The sequence below is a fragment of the Anas platyrhynchos genome, chromosome 3, assembly GCF_047663525.1.
Source record: "Anas platyrhynchos isolate ZD024472 breed Pekin duck chromosome 3, IASCAAS_PekinDuck_T2T, whole genome shotgun sequence".
In the NCBI taxonomy this organism is placed as follows: domain Eukaryota; kingdom Metazoa; phylum Chordata; class Aves; order Anseriformes; family Anatidae; genus Anas; species Anas platyrhynchos.
This window is the reverse complement of record NC_092589.1, coordinates 18,191,219-18,212,890: the sequence shown is the minus strand read 5'-3', so window position 1 is coordinate 18,212,890 and position 21,672 is coordinate 18,191,219. Positions and strand designations below refer to the sequence as shown.

At 39.6% G+C, this 21,672-nt stretch overlaps 1 long non-coding RNA gene across 5 annotated transcripts in view; it reads left to right on the top strand.

Moving 5' to 3' along the window:
* The window catches only part of LOC106014736 (uncharacterized), an 81,229-nt gene that overhangs the window by 12,611 nt on the left and 46,946 nt on the right, over positions 1-21,672 (top strand). Inside the window, exon 4 of one of the 5 annotated variants that reach the window (XR_011808047.1) lies at positions 11,108-11,161. The exons of the other annotated variants lie outside the window; for them this stretch is intronic. This is a non-coding gene — a long non-coding RNA (uncharacterized lncRNA). The remainder of the gene's footprint in view (positions 1-11,107; positions 11,162-21,672) is intronic. 5 annotated transcript variants of the gene reach the window in all.

Here is a 21,672-nt window from a genome sequence, read left to right as displayed (position 1 = left end):
GCTTGATGCCCTTAATGTGATATTCATTTTCATGTGCTGGAATTGGATTGGGAGAGTAATACTTCATATTTCAACTTGTCAAGTGATATGTTTTGGCAGCAAAGCTGCGTGAGTGGAGTACACAGTTGATGTATTACATCAGTTTTACACTTATTTCATGCAGGTGCCCTGAAGAGGATTTCCAGAGCACAGTTCTTGGCCAGTAACAAAGGGTGGAGCAAGAGAACTCAGTCCCTTACAAGCAGTATTCACTTTGCTTTTGAGCATTTTACCATTTCTACTGCAATGGGCAATATAGCAGATGAAAGAGTCCAGCAAGCTCTCTTTCCCCCCTGATGTCTTCTCTAAGTAGTCATAGCATTTTAGTTTAACTTACTGCACATTTTTTTCCAGATGAGATTATAAACTAGAGAGCATATTGACTGGAAGAAAATAGCTGCTAATCTTCTGAAACTAATGTTTAATCAGTGGTGGAAAGAAAGAAAGTAACTAAAAAGCTTCATTTGGCTAATTAAATAAAGCCGGTTATTCTGCTGGAAACAGTTAATGAACCTTAAGTAATATAATTATTTTCAGAATATTGAAAAAGGAAAAAAGTAATTACTTATTTAAGACTAAATAATTACAATGTATTATTCACTATAAAAGGCTAGACGTGGCAAAGACTAAACCGCTATGTTTCTGATTCTTCATAAAAGGCTATTTTTTCCCGAGTTACTACATTTGATATCTAGCTTGTACTGAATTTTCTTCTGATAATTTCCAGTGATCTCTAAGGGAATTTGACTCCCTTCGTGTGTCTTATTATTCTCATTTTTAGGGACTTGCAATATATGATTGCCCTTAAAAATCAGCCATGATGGTATTTACAGTGCAGAGGGAACGAAGGGAAATGGTTCTGGTCACTGCAGTAACAGCTCTGAGCCTACGCCTGTGGTCTGGTCCATTACTGAAACACCGCTGGGGCAAAGGAGCTTGGCTTCATGGACAGAAATCCTTCCTCCCTGCTGGAGTCCAAGTTTTCTGTGAAATGTCACCTGTTTTCCATTTCAAGCTTAGAAAGGGGGAATTTCTATTAAAAATAAATAAATAAATAAATGCTAGGTTCTAGTCTAATTCCCTGAGTACGTGTTTAGAGCTTCCATTCTGGGAGCTGGGTTGGCTTAATGCTTGGAATTTAAAAAAAAATCCTACCTAATTCCATCCTAATAATTATGCTTTTTTACTACAGCAAAAACCCTGAAGCTAGGAGGGAGCCTCACATAGAGCTTGTTATCCAAGTTGCGGACTCCCAGCCAGCTCCAGACTTTTATTTATAAGGCTTTATAAGGGCCAGGCTAAATTTGGGGAAAAATAAAACAAACAAACAAAAAACCCCAAAAAACAACCAACCAAAAAAAACAACAAAGAAAAAAAACAAAAACTGTGCCTCTCAGGAGGGAAAAGGACAGGATTTCCACCTGCCTCCCTGAGCCTGACTCAGCTCACTTGCACTTTCAAGGACATCAGATGAAAACCATGGAGAGCAAAACACATCCCCTTGTTTTCACTCCCTTCACTTATTCGGGTTATATTGAACATCCCACACCACACACACTCACTGAATAGTCCTTTAGCTTTGCCAGGAGCAACCATCCTAAATGTGGATCCGACTTGTCTGATCATTGAAATAAACATCTCAGCCATTTAAAATTATATCTTACACTTGAGAGAGACATGCTGAGGACATGGAGAAACAATAGATTTAATTAGGCTTTTAAAATGTGACACATCTATTATATATTCCATTACTGCTTTAAAAAAGTGTCTGTTTCTGTATAATAAATCTTCCTGTAGTACTGCCATTTAATTAAATGGGTGTCAGCACTGGGAACAATTAAAATAAGTTTATGCACTTTCAGAGAAACCCTATAGCAAGATGCACAAAATAGCATACAATAAAAAGAAAAATTAAACCCTTAGTGGTCTTAAGCTGCAGCATATAAGAAATTTGATAAAATGTATTTCAGGAAAGTAGGCAATTTTAGGGTGTAGCAGGTAGTCTGTTCTGCCTCAGAGGTACCAGCCCACGTCCCCTGGATTTTTGCCACTGGCAAAAGACCCTAGATGGATGCATGCCTTAGTACTGACAAGTGCAATTCATCCCTAAGAAGAGGTTTCTTTAAAGCCTGAAATCATAGTGATTTTCACCTAACAAATTATGCATAGAGGGGGGAAATGTCTCTGTTCCACAATTTTGAATAGTCTCTTAGCAGTGTCAATTAAGAATCTCTTTTTTTTGTGGGATTTAGTATCTAATACCTGAACTCTGCTCTGGTTTTAGGATATAATTGTTATAGTAACATATGTAAGCAAACAGCAGCATTTTTTTCTTAGCTAGAACACAATATATATATTTTATTGCATTTCAACACTGAATTCAACACAGTTTTTACTGTGTTTCTCCCTCTCTGCCTTCATACAAGTAAGCAGCCTTGAAATGAACATCAAAGCTAAATGACATTGAATATAATGAAACAGCATAGAGTCTAATGAAGCAGAATTGCTATGTAAACAGGGATACTTTTATCTTGTTGGAATTTTTATGTCCTTGTATGTCTCTCAGCTACATTTTTGTAACCTGATTCTTAGGAAATGTCTGATATCTCTTTTATGATTATTAACAGAGACCAAGACCAGCACTTTCATGTGTGCTTAGCAGGGTAGTGTGAAAGAAATAGCAAGGTTACTGTTTTAGAAGCAAATGGTCATCATCCTTACCTTATTACAGAAGGTTAGCTATAAAACTCAGAAACACAGAAATGTCAGTTGGTCTCCTAAGAACAACTGATTACATACAGTCAAGGGTCAGGTGAAAGCATCATTTGGGAACTCCTTATCTGTGAGCATACCAGCCCTTTCCTTACATCTTTTAATGTCTTCATCCAGTGGCAATAACACAAGCAATAACAGCAAATACAACTTCCTTTAGACTTCTTGTGATGAGAACCTTTCCGAAAGAAGAGTTTAAATTTTGTGTTGTACCATAAGACATAGCAGGAAATTACCTGACCTTCCTCTGCTGGGGAAGGGTAAGGGACCCCGCCACTTCCCTTACATCTGTTTTTCATCACCTTGGGCTGCTGCAGAATATGAAGGTTCATGGTTTTTCCAGTGCAAAGAAAAGTAGATGTTAAATATACCTCAGATATACTTTTTATTATCATCTTCTTTTGACTCCATATTTGTAAGTCAAATACTTAAATATATTTGGCTTGCACCTGAACAATTTCTTCTACTTCCTCATTGATATGTACTTTCTGATCTTTTGTCCAATTGCTCAGAATTTAGCCTTTTGAGTTAACGTGCCTGTCTGTAGAAATAGAGTTGAGCAGAATCCGGTGAATAAATGCTGCCATTTGGCCATGTTGAATATGGAAGGGTTTCTGAAATTACATTGATATACTAGGTCCTTTTGAATTCCCCACAGATCACTTAAAGTTCAAAACTGTTGATGGCAAAAATTTTTTTTCTAGAAAACAAATAATCCTAAAGTGTCGTTTTCTCCTAATAGCTTCTTTGTTTAAAATACCAACAACACTGCTGAAAGTTACAATTGTGTTACTTTTCCAAAATCTCTTGCTCCTGAAAGTATGTGATTCCACCTGTATCCGAGAATACATGAGAATTTTTGTGTCACGGAAGTACATGAAATACACCTGGAGCAGGAAGATCCTGGGAGAGCCTTTCCATGTTGAGGACACATTTCAGTGTTGGTTCTGGTTGTTGAAAAGAATCTGTGTTGGGTTCAGATGCTGTAAGCCTTGGACTCCTGTTCCTCCCTTCCAAGTGTGCTGGGCTCAAAGCATCCCTCTCATCCCTCAGATGACCCAAGGTCACAAGTAATGGGGTGTGCATGTGTCTGATTCTGCCTTTGGCCCTGCCCAACTCCATCCAGAAGAAAGGAAGGGAAAGCCTGGGCTCAGGTACCATTTTCCCCCCCTTACCTGACCATTTTGTCAGCTCTGCTTAAGAAGTATGCTTTGATTACCTGGGTTTTCTATCCCTCTCCTACAAGTTAAGTCTGTAATCAGGAATTTAGGGGATTGGCTAGCTGGCCCAACTTCCAAATATCAAAAACATCAAAGTAATGTAGCACATAACTGAAATAATATAAAGTCTGGGTATGAGAAATTAAGTTTCTGACACCTCATTTTCATTACAAAGATGGTAACAAGAATGGAAAATGTCATGAGAATAATTCATTTATGTTTGGTCTTTTGTACCATAATTATCCAGTCCTCCTTGCTTTGGGCTCTTCTTCTCCAATTTAACTTCTGGAACAAGGTGGGTTTGGCTTTTAATAGCCTAATAAATAAAAGTAATAGCTTGTGATTTGTTTAATATTTTGAACTGAAAGGTCAAGGGTAGAAAGATTAAAAAGGTATTGGGGGAAATGCTCTCGGTAAAAGCCACCTCTTGCTGGAAGTAACACAGTTTCTTAAGCAAGCATAAAATCAGTTTAAGAAAGCTCTAAGACCAAATTAAAGCAGAAAGGAGAATATGTTAGTGTGTAGACACTATCAGCTACAGTAGGCTAAGCAAAAAAATAAAATCAGGCCAGGAAATCATACCCAGGATTTCCCATAGTGTCTCTGCAGCATGGATTATAATTTTATTTCTGTAGCACATGTGGAAGTATCTGGAAGTCAGTGGGACTAAAATAATGATTGAATTGCTCTTGATCTTACTCTTTGCAGTTTGACTTTTGCTCATTAAATTGTAGCTTCTAATAACCTTTTCAGGTAATTGTTTGTCTGTGCTTTAAGTAACTGGCACTCCTTTTTGTGTAAGGATCTTGAGTCAAGGGATTCAGTTCATTTAACCACAATCCAGGCAAATACCCCCCTACAACAACGAGGCAAGCTTACTGCAAAGTTAGCCCTCTGTGAGAGCAAGGTAGAAGTGTGCCTGTAGGCATAAAGTTGTCTGCTGAAGGTTTGCCAGCAAGCACTGCTGTCTTCTCATCTGTTTACTGAAAAACTATTCCTAGTATGTACATGCAAACTTTAGTCCATGTTTCTATGGCCAAGCAAAAAATGTGCTTCTGAGATTAAGCATCCCAAGTTTAAAAGAGAATGTACAAGATTGACTTCTCCCCCCTTATCTAATGCATGAGGATCATAGAATGGCCTGGGTTGGAAGGGAACTCAAATATCAATAAAATAATGATAAACCTATTTTAATAAATGATAAAGCTATTAAACAATACTGGTTCCAGGACAAACCCCCGAGGGACACCACTCATCACCAGCCTCCTCCTGGACACAGAGCCATTGACCAGAGATCTCTGGGTGTGACCTTAAGCCAACTCCTTATCCACTGTGAATTGTCCACATCCTGTGAAAGGGCTGGTGAATGTACCATGTGCATGGAAATTATAGTATCATCATCATCTCTGGCTGGAGCTCTGCTTGCAGAGTCCCAGATGAGACTGAATCATGGAGTATTTTATGAAGAGCTACCTGTTGCCAAACAAACAGTCTTAAATTCCAACATCAGCCCACATCCCATCTGGTTTCCTCTCCCAGGTCTGTGGAGCCTGTTTCTCTTCCCTTTTCCGTGATGGGGAGATGGTACAGAAGTTTAAGGGCTCTTTGTCGCTATCTTTTTCCCTGCTCTGAAGGTGCTGAATTACAGAGGGCTCTGCTTTGCCCCACTTCTATCATTGAAAAAGCTGCAGTATTGATGGTGGAGAAAAGCAGCTCAAACCATTCAAAGCTGCTTGTAGGACACTTGAAATCATGTTATCTGGGCATTGTGAGAAATGGAGTCCCAAGACAGATTGGTCTTTCTTCTCACAGACACTGTGGTGAGTTTGCACACTTCTGTGGGGTCCTGGACAAGTACACTGTTCACTTTCATCTGAAATAGGCTTGTTCCATCACAGAAAATGGGATTGCATCTGCAAAGATCTTGAAATATGCTGTTATTTTTTTTATTATAATATGGAAACCATCACTCTATTTGTAAGCAGGCATATGTTGAGGGTTTCTGATAGTGTGTCTGCTAATTTTGGTGAAAGAATGTAAGTGTAAGGATTATGGTCTGTGATGAAACTAACATCTTATTACACATTTGAAGATATCTATGTTTTTAGAAGTTGAAGCTCTTGCACTTCTGGTGAACCTGGAAGCAAAACTTGGCTGTACAGCACTGAAATCTTACAAGAGTTGTCTTCACCATTGCCACAGGTCAGATGGAGACCCAGGTGGTCCCATGAATAGCTGGAGGGCCATACTACCTGATAGCTACCTGAAAACCACCTCTGGCTGTTTGGTACTAAAGGTGTGATATCATCGAATATAGTATTTTCTCTCAGTATTAAAAGTGTAATTATACATGTAGTTGTTTAACTTAAATATTGATGTAACAGTGCTAGGTTGTTCTGACCTGCCATGGAAAGAGAACGTTATTTAGTACTTTTTTAATAGTTTCTTAATGGCATCTCTTTTTTTTCTCCCTGGGATGTTCTGAGCAGTTAAACCAGCCCTCCCACAGAGTAGGATCATGCTCTTCTTATTTAGTTGTAGAAAACATTTACCATATACTATGGCAAATCACACAATCAATCTTCATGCTAATCATTCTCTGCTGGAAGCTATTTACTACAAAAACTTCTGAAATTTTCTTACTATCTGGAGAGCACAGTCACAGCAAAAAGAGTGATTCACTTATTTTTTTTTTTTTTTTAAAAAAAGACAACAAAACTGAATATTTAGAGAAAAGTCTGAATATTTCAGATGAGATGGGTAAAGGGTATAGAAAGAGACGCTTGGAAATTGTCTTCTTCAGTGGGGCTTCTCCTTTAATCCATTCTCATCTAATCCTACCTGAAGTCACTTGCCTCAAGCTTAATTTGCTCCTGTGCTGCCATTTTGATGACAGACCTTTTATTTACATTGATCAAGTGTTGCTGGGGTTTTGTTAGAGTTCTGACTTGCAGCAGCAGTCTGTGCATGCCTGACATGCAGCTCCCTTTGTGTTGAGGGCAGGGACTCTAAAGATGTTTTAAATACTAAGGTGTCCATATACATTGTGGTGAATTTTGCTTCTCTCATGTTGCACAGCTACCAAGCTAGCAGCTGATTACATGATTTAGTAATTACAAAGTTCTGCTGAGTCCTAGGAACCTGCAATTTTGAGTTGTGTTCTGTACAAAATACGCTTCACACTTTTATTTTCTTCTGTATTTCTAAATTCAGTTCTTACATCTAAATGTTTAGATCCCATCTGCTGGTTGAATAGCTCATCCTATCCTTCTAGAAGAGGACACTTCTAATGTGGCCACCAGACATTTTATAGCTACATCTGATATTCCATTGCTTCCCCGGAATATTGCAGTGTTCATGGGGAGAAAAAATAATTCCCCTAGGATTCTTCTAGGATCCATCTTGGATAAATATGATACAGATTTGCAAGCCAATTAATACCAAGAGGAAAAATCATCATCGCTTGCCACTTTGCCAGTGTGCCTATATGCTACAACATGGTAGAAAAGGAACTGATGGGTTGTAAAAAACTATTGTATCTCTGAAGCTTGTGGTAGATCCCTTAGGAACAGAAATGAGCACATATATCAGAACTGATCAGGGATCAAGTTATTTTGGAAAGGAAACAAATATTTGCTTTTAAATCTATGCCTGGTGTAAGGGCTACAGTGTGTCTCACTCTGCAGCACCATGTATTGGATTTGCTTTCAAAAAACAAGCAGCTTAGAGTTTGAGTCACCCTCCATTAAATCGAACAAAATGAAAATGCCAGCACTTTTGGAACATGTTGGCGTGGGCCTTAAACTGGAAAACAACATAGCATCTAGCTACCCTTCTCAGGGTAAATGGGGAGAAAGAAACTATATAGTAAAGAGGGGAATTTGGAGGTGTGGATCTTTAGAATTGCTCTCTCTGTTGGGGAAGATCACCAAGCAACCAAAAACTTCAGTCCTGAAGTTTGAGCGAGACCTGCTTCTAGACACTCTTATGTTACTGTTATCACTTGTTTCTCATTTATTTCATTCTGTACTGAAAAGCAGCCCAAAGCTGCAAATCTGATTCACAGGAGGAGGGATGATAAACTGAAATTAATAGGGGGCATCAGAGAGTGCAGTGTGAGGGGGCAGGGCTTTCAGCCACTACTTGCCAGGTGGTGAGAGGTGGAAGTGTGTTGGGACAGGGTGTGATGTAAGGAATAGTGGAGTGCAACCAGGACAGGGGGGCTGGGATGGCTTTGGAAACTGGTGCTAGGCCTGAAGTCTCAGCATCATCAGCTATTTGATTCCATCCTCCACAACCCCCTGCAGATTCCTGCAGGAGGGCTGGCTATCAAAGACATCTGGGAAGTTACAGCTACAGGAAAATTACGTTAAATTGTGAATGTGAAGTTAACTGCTTGGGAATGAACCTGAGGCTATGCATGAGCTCAGAGTTGTTTGGGGATACAGCTAGATGTCAGCAGGAGTGTGCGGTGCTTGGCATTGCACACAAAGTGAGGTTACAGGGGTGCTGACACAAGGCCATACCCGCATGGCTGCATGCAAGACCTTGCAGAGGTTGGGACATGCACAACAAAGCTCACTCAATCCTTGGTGCAAAACACAGTTGATACAGTCCAACAGGGTTATAATTTCCAGTTTACTTGACTTAAAGCCCACTGTGATTGAGTCCAAACATAGCTATTGATTTTGAGTTGCAGTATGGTCCCACTTGGTACATGTTCTTGAATGCATACCATGTTTACCAGAGCATCTGTAGGTAGGATGTTTGGATGGTAGCATATACATGGTAGTACTACCATTTGGATTGTAGTATAAGGCAGGAACTCCAACACATCACAGAGGGATGCTAACTGGATGAAAAAGGACCCTTCTCAGGTGAAGAAGGTGAGCAGCTACAACCTGACCTGTTTCTTGTGGCCACAAGAAGTGAAAGAGCTTAGGCTATCAGGAAAAAGCAAAATAGGAGAACAAACTTCCTTATTTGCTCAGTATTGCAACCATCAGGAAGGTTGCTGTCTTCTAATACAAGCTGCTAAAGACATCGTGGCCCTGGAGTGTGTCCAGAGAAGGGCTACAAAGCTGGTGAAGGGCCTGGAGCACAAGTCCTGTGAGGAGTGGCTGAGGGAGCTGGGGTTGTTTGGTCTGGAGAAGAGAAGGCTCAGGGGAGACCTCATTGCTCTCTGCAACTGCCTGAAAGGAAGGTGTGGGGAGCTGGGGGTCAGCCTCTTCTCACAGGTAACTAGTGATAGGACTAGAGGGAATGGCCTCAAGTTGCATCAGAGGAGGTTCAGGTTGGAAATGAGGAGACATTTCTTTTCAGAAAGAGCAGTCAGGAATTGGAATGGTTTGCTCAGGGAGGTGGTAGAGTCACTGTCCCTGGGGGTGTTCAAGGAAAGGCTGGATGTGGTGCTCAGGGACATGGCGTAGTAGGCAATACTAGTGGTAGGTGGATGGTTGGACTAGATGATCTTCGAGGTCTTTTCCAACCTTAATGATTCTATAATTCTACACAGGATGCCACACCATACAGACTGCTGTGGGCGGTGGGATTGGCTGCAATACCAAAGAGCAGAATTCATTACATCTGCAGGCAGGTGGAGGGGATACCTACATGTTGGCAGGAATCGTTCCTGGGAGCGCATATATGTGTCTTAACAGCCTGAAGTGGCTGGAGATTTTTGGTGGGTTATGTAAGTCCAAGGAGCCCTGTGAGGAGGGAAACACATGGGAGATTGAGGGGATAGGTAATGAAAAGGGGTGTAGTCTGCATGCAGGTGTTTTGGGGGTGTTTCCCAAAATTCATAATATCATTGTGAGTTGTCTGTAGAGGCTCCTTTGGATGTCTTCCCTTGCTTCCTCATATTCATCACAAAGAGGATTGGTAGCATAGGGGTCTCTGACCCCCATGGTGCCATGTTATTCCCCACAATGTGACAAAGGCAAGGAGATAAATAAGCAGATTGTCCTTTTAAACTAAATATGGGATCCTGGCTTTATTTCTGCAACATTAAGGAACAGTACCGGAAAAAGTCTCTGCAGCCCTGCGGAGCTGTGGATGCAAGAGAGGATCTCTGCTCCAATTAATGACTGCTACCACTAAAAAATAGGACATTTTAATGTTTTAAGAATCCATTTTATAATGATCCGGTTGTACAATAGCGCTGATTAATGTGCACCTCAGGTGTGCTGGAGGCTCGTGTTTATTACACACCCAGTGCACACATTAATCAGCAGTGTGATGTGGTCTGTCATGCCTTATTGCTTAATTATGTTGTCTCCCACACAAGATGGGGTTTATGTATGTTGTTCAGAGCCATAAATACTCCAAGAGCCCCATTCCCACTGAAATCAATAGGAGTTTTGCTATTGTACTGACATGAGAGTGGGACTTCGCTGTAAAAGTAAAATAAGGCTGATGCAGCTAGCAGGGAGTTTCCAGCAGGAAGAGGGGCAGTGAAGGACACAGAAGTTATGAAAGATCAGACTCAAAGGGGATCTGTAAAGATTACAGAATAAAACGGGACATCTTAAAGAAGGCATAAGAGCAGCAGAGATGCAAAGATGCAAAGCAAAATGAAAATTGGAAAAAAAGGTTAAAAATAAGACCTCAGTAAAGAACAAGAAGTGAACAAGACAATGGGGTTTCTGTAAAATGGAAAGGATAATCTTGTAATGAGCAGCAGACACTGGTGAATACTTTGTGCCTTTTTTCATAGAGGAGAATGGGAGAAAATCAATATATCAGAAATAATGTTCTTAGGGAAATCCATGTGGAGCAGAGGGATGGGGAAGGCAGCAACAAAAAAATCAACTGAGAAATCCCATAAAGGATGGGAAAGAAGAGCATATTGGACACATTTGCAGTGTTTAGAACATCTTTGGAAACAGAGGACTGCAAGAAGGAGAAGGCCGAGAGAGGCCCCTTGGTTTGAGCACAGCAACAAGGGCTGGACACCATGGCTCCATGTCTGGTTCCCCTGGAGATTTGCCCTATGACAAACAACCTGCTTACTTCTCTGTGTAAGCCCAGGAGGTGACGTCTCCTGAGATAAGGGTTTTCCTCTTTCCCTGCAGCTGGGTGGGAAGCAGGACCTGCACACGGAGAGCTGCTATTTCCAGACCCGCTTGGTGAGTTGATGAACACAGTGGCTGGCAGGACTCAGGAATATATTGGTCCTTTTGGCTTCCTCTTAATGATGAGTACACCTTATGTTTTGCAGAATTAAGAAGTATGCATCAGCTCTGAATGGGTAAAACAATTTCATTCAAAGAGGCTGTAATGGTAAACTTGTGCAATTTTATATCAGCCAAGGAGTGCTAAACGTTGTGCTTCTTTCCTTTGTCACCTGGTTAGTACCAGAAAGAAACATAAAAATGTGAGACATCATTAACGTATTTAGCTGAAAATAGAATTCAAATATATCTTTATCTAGGTTAAAGATATAAATATCCCTAAAGTTTATAGCTTAATTTTGCAAGTGCCAAAAATTAATTTGACAAGCATACAAACTGAGTATCTCTGATTTCATACACTTAAAAGGTAAGTAACTAGGCAAGCAACATTGGAAGTGTTTCAAGAGAATAAATGAATATTTTTGGGATGAGAATGAAAAAGACACATACACACACAAAACAAACACTAAAAATCCAAGCCTGACACCTTACAAACTTCTCTGTGTAGCTAGAGGGGAAACAGCTCAAGACTGTTAATGGAAGATGAGACCAGGAACCACCCAGTTTAAAACATTTTTACCAGAGCATTTTAGAACAAAATTGCACTTTTTTTTTTTTTTTTTTTTTTTTTGTGTTAAAATAATTTGAGAAGCTTGACTTGACTCACAAGCTATCCCCATCTCATGGCAGCTGAACTGGGAGCAGTGCTCATAAAAGCCAGGGAAGCAAGGCATGCTGAGCCTAACACATCCAAGATGCTGCAGCTCCCTTTAGGTTTGGGGGAACTGCAGGGATGGGGCACTCCCGTATAGAGACATCAACAGCTATAGCAGCTCCAGAGATGGCAAAGCACTCAATGAGATGAAAGGATGAAGGGAGCCAGTACTCCTGCCCTCCACCAGGCTGGGTCTGAGGACATAAATGCAAGCCTGGTTTGATCATTTTTTCTGCCACATTAAAGGCTTCATGACTTCCCAAGGGAGGAAATTTTAAATATCAGTGCTCTTTCTAGCTTAATTATTTGCATTTTAGACAGTAACTACATGAGATTAAAATCCAAATTTGGGTAGAAATATACTTGATAAAAAAGACAGCCACCTCTTGCAGTTTCTTAGTTGCTTTGCATTTAATTCAGTTGCCACCATCCCTGTGCTTGCAGTCCCCCTCACCAGAAACGCAAATAAACATACAAACAAGCAAACAAAACCAGAACAAAACATTAAAGAGCTACTGGAATTCAACTTAGAAGCCTATGCTTTAATTAAAGTGTTTGTCAATTTAGGGTAAAGTTTTCTCTTGTTAACTAAAGTGTAATTAAGAAGTACAAAGAGAGGGAGCTATTTGTGCTGGTAACCTGAAATTTTGATTCGATCAGGCACGCTAAGTTCTGTCCATCTGCTTGAAACTTTCCATCCAAATACAGACAGACCCAAGCTCCATGTGAAGCCCTGGATCCACAGTCCTCTTCTGCAGCTGATACACATGGCAGTTCTGGCTTCAGGCCTTGCAAACCAGATGTGATGGAGATAAAACACTCAGCTGGTCCTGGTAGTCCAACCCACTCCACTGCAATAACTGGCATGAGCTTCGTTGCCTGCTCAGGTTTCCTTGCCCATACCTGCACCCCACTGCTGCTTGGGTGATGGGAGTAACCCCCCTGTGCCTTAACCACCAGAGCTTTTTCCTTTGTGGGCAGCACTATGCCTTCATGTCCTAAACTCTCTGTGAATGAAGGTGGGAGTCAAAGGTGAGCAGCAAGCAGATCTCCCAGGCTCTTTGAATGTCTGGAGAGCAAGCAGCTGCCCAGGAGAGGGGAATACATGTGTTACATACACTTGCGTATATCACCCTAATGTGCTGATGAGTTTCGTACCATTTTTCTCCACTGAGCTATTCCTTCACCATGGATGAATATGCATTAGACCAAAGCATGTTGTTTATATGATTAAAGTTATTTTGACTAATGCCTACTTACAGCTCTAGGAATTTGTCCTCTCCTCTCCCTTCCTCTTTCTCTCTCTCTTTTTTTTTTTTTTTCCTTCCTTCCTTTTCCAATGATAAATCTTTCATAAAATTAAGGCAGTGGTGTTACATCTCTGTTAAGGTAATTCACTCCCCACAGTAATTTTTACTTAGTTTGCTCTACATGGAGTGATATTTTAATCATCCTTTCAGTGTTTATTGATGAGGCTTTGCTGCAAAAGATGAGAAGATTAGTTTAAAATTATCCCTTGTGAATTTAAAACAATAACAAGGAAGTGAACAGTAAAACAAATTAAGAAATGTAATAGTCTTAATAAAAGGCTTTTTTTTTTTTTTTTTTTTCTGTGTACAAAATGAGTGCAAAGGCTCACACTGGCAGGGCTGCACATAACTCTAATTGAACTACTGTTTTTCTCTAAAGGTATATGGTAAATGAGATAAATGACTTGTATTTTGACCAATATTAAAATGTATTACCTTGGCTCAAGCAACATATAAAAACCGTGCCTTGGTCCTATCCCCATTGCCTGGGAGTAAATTCACACTTCCTCACCCACCAGGAAACACCTGGTTTCAAAGCTTTTCTCTCATCAACTCTTGGCTCATCCTCAGCATGCAAGGGAGTAGCTTTTTTTAAAGATTAATTTTCAGGTCAGAGGGAATATCTTCCCTGGACACTATGATTCCTGCAAGCCTGCAAGGATACAAGAGAATATCCTTGAAGGCTGAAATTACAATGTCAACTGACCATCTATTTTTTTTGGACAAACATGACGGTCTCCACCACTAACATTTACACTAAACAAAGTGGTAATCAGCCAGATAGGAGAAAAATCACAGTGCCAATGTCCTTGGATGGCTGAACTGCCTCTGAGTTCAGAGACCTTAGCCAGCCTCCTCTGAGTGAGAAACCCGGTAATCAAAATATATTACAGGGCTTTTTTTTTTTTTTTTTTTTTTTTGACTAGTGCTGGAGAAAATGTATTCTTCAGGAACATATTTCAGCTAAAAATCTCTTTCCAAGGTGAAATCTGAATAATTGCATGCAATTGTTCCTTCAAGAGGCCTGGTGGTAGTTTCTCTTCTCTTGGCAAGAGAAGAAACTTCTGAACATGTCTCTCAGCTTAAAGCTGCTCAGATGAGCAGAAGTGACCCAAGTATGACAGCCAGAGGCTTATTGAATTGTATACCTAAATGGTGGTGGTTTGGTGTGTTGTTTTTTCCACCCTTTTTGTCTTAAACCATGGCAGCACGTTGTCGTGTGTTGCCGAACAGCACCACAACTAAGTCCATATATATATATATATATATGTATATATATATATATCTACCCCTGTATGAATTTGGCTTAACTTTCCTGTGTCTCCTGATTTCACTGTTGCTTTGCCAAGTGGCAAAAGATTTGAGCTGCTGCACAATTTGTCAGGCTTGCTAAATTCTTCAGAACCGTTTGGGATTTAAGGTCCTATTTGAGCATAAAATATGATTAGTCAAAGTAAAGTTACTTCTTATCCAGCTGATGCACCTTTCTTTCAATGTTGGTGAAAAATGTACAGTTAGACTAGTCACGTGCACTGAGAAATGCATCCAGTGGGACTTCTGATGCTGATACAAGAATAATCACTGTTTCTTCTCTTTTTTGAACCACGTCATTGCTGTTTTATACCACAAGAGGATACACAGTCTCTGGACAGCACAAGTCATTGGAGACATTGTTCATTGCTGTTCTCCAGCTGGAAGTTGACATGTTTGAGCCCATAAGCACTTGTAGGCTATTTCAAGGGAAATATGAAGTGAACACAGTCCTCCAGCTGGATGTTTTGGCCAGGGGAGCAATGCTCATCAGTGGAGGAACTGGAAGTTGCAGCAGCATCTTCAGTGCTCCCCATTCAATCTGCACAAGAATGTGTATCTGTACCTTTTGCATCTGGGTTCAAGCATAACACTTTGCACTGGTTTAATTATATCTATTTACTTAGTGTGGGCACTGTGAGGCTTAATTAAATGTTTATGTATAGGCTTTGAGAGACTTGCATGGAAAGTAATGCAGAAGAACTGCATGTTAATCTTTCTGTTGATTCACACTATCGTGCCCCTGGTATGATAAGATTAATTTTGAGAACTCAGAGCCTGTTCCATTGAATTTAAAGATTATGCTGATTCTTGTTAGACAGATGAACAATACAAAACTCTAATGTCCAGCTATATTGGTCTCTGGGCTGCAAAATAAAGTATTTCTGTTACCCAAAACGTTCCCTCCATTAGCTTTTCTGTAGTAATTCATAAAAGGAAAATATGTGCCAGATATTCCAATTACTACTTGAATATAATTATTTCTTCTCTGTTTTGAAAAGAAGGCACATACAGTTTGCATCTACACTTCTGTGGAAGCCTTAAACTGAAAGAATCATTTTTTCCATATTTGTATAGCCTGCTGAGGATGGACCTCAGTGTACATATGTTGACAACAATAAAATTATCATTATCCAGGCATTGCCTACTATCCAGGTAGAGAGGTGCATCTGGATCAGCTGCACTACTGCTGGTATACCCCTAGGGTTTAATCCTGAAACTTTCATTTCCTTGCTCTATTTTCAGCTGCTATTATCTTTTAAAAGCTTTTTTTTTTTTTTTTCATTTTTACTTTTTTTTTTTTTTCTTCATGAGAAAGGATTATGTTTGCAACTGACACTTTATTACTCAGCTGGGTTCACTGATTGGCTGAAGCTCAAAAAATTTTACTAGTCAGACAAAAACATTAAAAATGTCTTTTGATAAATGATCTGAAAGGAAAATCAAGCAATCAAGCAGATGGCTTTTAGGCTGATCTTATGGTGCAGCTTTGCAGAGAAATAATAGCTCCAGTAATGTGCAATAGGGTTTTATTTAAATCACTATCCTGTTTGGTGGAAAAGGGTAAATGCGTTAGTTAATATACATATATATATATATATATTTTTAGAATCTCCCTCTGAAATTAACCTGAGCATGTTTTCATATTCTGGAAATTATTCTTTCCTCACTTTTTGATGTTGCTACTGCAGTTTGCTGCTGTTGTGTCTGTTTTTGTATGCCAGTAATAGCCTTCAACTCCTCACAGCCTGTTTCCTGATGGACTCATTTACTATATGTGTTATAGGGATGGAATTTATGTGCTTCAACGAGGTTTATACAGTGAATTACAGCTTCTGGGAGACTTTGTGAAAGTCAAAGAGATGTTAGAATAAGTGCTTCTAAGTGGTTGTCTTGGACTCTAGGCCAGGCTAGGTGGCTGCAGAAGGCTTTGCAGCTCCTCTGTGGCCTTGCTGGGAGGGAAGGAGACCAAGGAGACCTCTTCTGCAGCAAAGCACCAATGTGGCCAGCCTTTGCGTATGGGTATGAACATCAATTCCATGGTCCAGATCTAAAGGCAGAGGTGCAATGGCAGTCTTTTCCCTCTCTCTCTTTAATGTGACAGAAAGCCCAGCTTCTGGAAGGGGAGGACCTAATTTTTTTGGAGTGCAAGTGAGGAAATATGTTTGAGGAGCAGTATTTTTAGCATTTGTTTTATCACCCTGTCACCTAAGAGCAAAGCCCTTTAACCTGCTTCCAACATTCAAGAAATCAAATGTGAACGGTTCCTTGTTACTTCTGAATATCTTAGCCAAAGAAATGCTGCACTTGTAGGCACGCTCATTTTCTTAGAGATAACACTGTCCTTGAAACAGGCACTCAGTCCTGTACTCTTCATTAGATAGTAGTGAAACCTTTGGCATAAATATTGCATGTTATTGTCCAGATGGTCTCATTTCTGCTTTCAGCAAAGCAGAAAATTATGGAACATTTAATATGGGCAATTTTCTTTTCCTCTTTTTTTTTTTTTTGTTTTGTTTATGTAAAAAGATGAGAAGGAAAAGTGTGTTTATTCCAAAAGAGCACTACTTCAATACTACTTCAATATGGGCTAGAAGGTGAATATCATGTAGGCCTTGTCCAGCACAGTAAAAGCTCATGATGGTGCCTTTGTTGTCTTTTCATAAACTGATGCAGCATCAGGTCATGAACTTGATGTGGAAACACTTAAGTGGTTTCCTCTGGGTTTGTAATGACTTGAAGAGTCTGAAATGAGAAAGACCAGAAATAGGGGCCCCAAGCTGCTGGCAATTTGTTGTGTCAAGGGCACCAGCTCTTCTGGAGCCCCCTCATCTGAGCCAAGGACATAGCTCCTGCCTGGACCACATTGCCTCTCATTGTCTATGTTGGTGTACACAATAGGTGGTATGCATACAATATATATGCAATATATATATGTATATCTTATATGTACATATATATATATATTTATATACAATAGGTATACATAGGTGGATACATGCTAAATTAAAGTTTGAGGAAAAAACAAGCAAATGAAATCTGAAGGCATATTGTGTGACAAATAGGAGGTCAATGAAAGCTGCCTTATTTGCCCAAATCGTGCTGGCAGAAAGAATAAAAATAATGGGATTTTTCCATGCTGTAGTATTACAAGACTTAGGTATAAAATGCAAGTTTCCTATCATCTCTGCTCAGTCAGGATTAAAAAGTACAGGTCATGAAACAGCAGACGTGACCTCCTGTGCTAACCTGATATGCTAAAACATGATCTAAACACCACTGTTACTCCTTATGGGCCTTAGTAAAAGGAATTTTCTCCAGAGAGATGTCATCTTAAAACACAAGGTCTTGATATTTAATTTGCGTCCCTCCAGGCAGACTTTTCTGTCAGCCTTAACTCCTTTGGTTTTGATAGCACTTTGTGGGTCTGGATGCACCAATCCAGATGGGGGTTATTTTTCTGTTACACATTGGCATAGCACATTTTCATATATTTTGATTAAACAAAAAAAGAAACCCTCAACCTAAATTAATATGATACATATATATATATATATATTATATTTCGCTCTCCCTTGTGTGTTCCTTGGTCCCAGTCTTTCTCTGATGATCGCAGACACTGACACTTTAATATTGGATCAAGTAAAAGAAATAAATACAACAGGATGGTAAATAAAATTTTACAGTTCATTTCAACCTGGAGACTCCACTTGACCCATGAGGGTACCTCCTTTTTATTTATATATATATATATATATATATATATATATATATCGAGAGAGTGATAACTTGGCCACGTTTAGAGTATCTCATGTCACTTAGCACCAGTAAATACCACTCAGAATGATGCTTGTTTCAGAAATCCTTATTTAAAAAATAATGTGGGGCAACATGCTACCATGTCTTAGGCATTGCTGCAAAGGCAAGATAGTGGAAGAGACTACACCTGCAAATAAATAGAGTTGTTTATCTGAATGTTATTATTGCACCATTTTCTGTTATACCTTCTTGGCAATCCATTGGTGATGCCAAAATACTTCAGATTTGATTTCCACATGTACGCATACATAAACGTGCCTTTTAGGGCTTTGGAATATTGGTAGAAATGTCTGTTTCTGATAACTGAAATAGTAAAGGGTGGTACATGATCACACTGCTGTTATTCAAGGTGGTTATTTACTGGTGAGCTATGTACTTCATTACTTTTGAAACTCTGGTTGATTAAGCACTGAGGGTGTCCTCTTGCATGCTGTAGGGTGGATTCTGTAGTATGGTTGCCCATCTTGCCGAAGTCAGATACAAATTCCTCAGGAATGAAACTTCCAGCAAGGAATAAACTTGGGAGATAAATGGTACACTGAATTTGCCATTTGTGTCTACTCTGCAGCTTGAGATGACTTTTAATTATTCAAAAGAGACAGAGTGTAAGTCACATTTATTTTTGTTTCTTTCCCTAAAGCAAATCTGTTCTGTAAACTTTCCTAGGTGATGACTACACCAGTATTTCCCTGGTATAGGTTTTGGTTTCTTTTGAAAATTTTGTTAGATGTTTGAGATATAACAGACTTCAACTAATTTGAGATTTTTTTCATCAGTTAACTTAGAGTAGATTGTTCAGTCTGTCCATTTAATGAACAACGACAGGGACATACACACTTTCCTCTGCTACAGGCATATATCTAGAAAAACAGCGTAGCAGTTAAATAGCCTGACCAACATGAACATTAAAAAAACTTCTATTGTATTTGTTCATGTTATGAAAGCCTGTGTTCTTTTTTTTTTTTGGGTCAAATATACTGGTTAATGCCTGATGGCAAAACTTGCAGTCATCAGCTAGATTTCAGCATTCTGTTTATGGTAAAGACCTCTCTGAGGCAGTATAGGTGGTACCTGAATTTTAGCCCTTTGCGTGAGCAGTTGGGAGAGCATGGGATGAGGTGCATGGGCCTGGCTGCAGCACCTGGGAGGGTTGGAGGGAGAGATGAAGTCACATTTAAAATGTCCCGTCCTGTCTCATCATGCACATGTGTACCTGGAAAAGAGAAGTAGGAAGGTAATTCTTCAGTCTGTTTAGAGAGATGAACTCTGAATATCTTCCATTTGGCATCCGCTGTTGCTGTCAGCATGGGCAGCTTCTTTCTTATTTTCTTTTGAAGAGAAGAGTTGTTATTTATTACAATATTAGCACATTTTTTGAAAATGTGCCACAAGAAATATTCAAAGAAGTAGGAAACTGAATGTTCTAGCTGTCGATTACAAATGTTTTTGGCCAGTACATTCAGGCACAGAATGGCATTTGCTTTTAGGGGCTTTCAAGGGAATAATGGGAACCCTACCGCCCTAAGAGAGAATTCAGATTTTGATTGCTCAGGAATGAGGTATTTCATCTTGCACCTGCTCCAAGTGGGAAATGGTTTCAAGTATTTATTTAATGCCTGTGAAAAAGAAACCATGTAAAGAGAAGAAAAGGTATTAAAAAAAAAAAAAGAGAGAGAGAGAAAAGGAAAAAATCCTTTTCTTAAAGGGATTTTAAAACACAGCCAACCATGTGGTGGTGCTAAAGTTACAAAACATGAATCCTCCCAGAACGCCTCTTACAAAATGTGCAGAATGTGGCCAGATGAGATATGACAACAAGTACAAATTATAGCAGTGGCAAACCAGTAAACATGGAAATCTGAGTAAATCAGTCATTTCAAATCTATTTGCCAAACTCTGTGTTTATCCTCTGTAAAACCTCATGATCTCCATGGGAAGCACTTCAGAGCAATCTCTGCAGGGCTTTTGCTGGGTGGAGTTAAGAATCAGGATATTCCACAGCAGGTTTTTGCAGACATTACAGCTAATCTTTCAGCCTAATTGAAACGAGCAATAATGATACATGCAGTTTTTTTTTTTTCTTGAGTACCCAGTTCCAAATTTGAAACTGTTACATGAGCAGAAATTCAATCCAAGGAACAGATAGATTAAGCTCTTTTAGTTTAACAGTAAAAAAACTGATTGCAATATTTCATTTGCGTGTTTATTCTTCATCTCCCAGATACACATTAGGGATATAGGGATTACATCCCTATGTGGATATTTTAGTATTTTGGAAGAAAAAGTGTTTTTTAGAGATGTCAGATTGGCTTTCTTTCCTATGGCTTCACCAGTACAATCCCATCAATTTCAATGCAGTCACTCTTGTGTGTGACAGTGCAGTATTTGTCCTGCAACCTCCAATCTTTTCCTGCATATTTTTTCTGGCCTACATTCCTCAAATCACAGAAGTGCTCTGTTTAATGTAGGCTAGGTAAGCCATGTTACAGTGGAAGCAATAAGCAAGTTTTAAATTCAAAGCACATAAAAAATCAGAAGTAGAACCTTCCCTTCCCTTCCCTTCCCTTCCCTTCCCTTCCCTTCCCTTCCCTTCCCTTCCCTTCCCTTCCCTTCCCTTCCCTTCCCTTCCCTTCCCTTCCCTTCCCTTCCCTTCCCTTCCCTTCCCTTCCCTTCCCTTCCCTTCCCTTCCCTTCCCTTCCCTTCCCTTCCCTCCCATTTTTTTTATTTTTACTTTTTTTTTGGGGGGGGGGAGCGGGGCAGGGCAGTTCATCTGCCACTTTATTGCTCCAACACTCAGTCTTGTAGGGCTTCAGAAAAGACTTTTCATAGATGATTCATCCTTACTACCCTGAATATGTTATTTTTTTCCCATAACTTCAGAAAACTATGCCCATTCTTTGATTTTCTTTTGTTGTTCTTTCCACCCTCCACCCCTTTTCTGGAGCATTCATGAATGTATTGGACAACAGATTTTGCAGCCCAGATCCCCTCAGAACTCTCCTTGTGACTTCTCTCCTAGTCATGAACAGTTTATTACTACTCTGTTTCTTGTCCCTTTATCAGGTATTAATTCAAAAAAGAGGCTTCATTCCTACGTAGTCACAGCCTAGTTTCCTTAAAAACCTGTGGAGAGGAACTTTGTTGAAAGGTTTTAGAAAAGTATATTATATCAATGGGACCATCCATGCCCATGTGCTTATTGCCTTCAAAGAGCTCCAAAAGGAGTTTAAGACTTGAAGAAGACTGAAGATTGAATAGATAGTTTTACAGAAATATAAAGTATTAATTGTTGTTTTAATAGTCCTAACAGA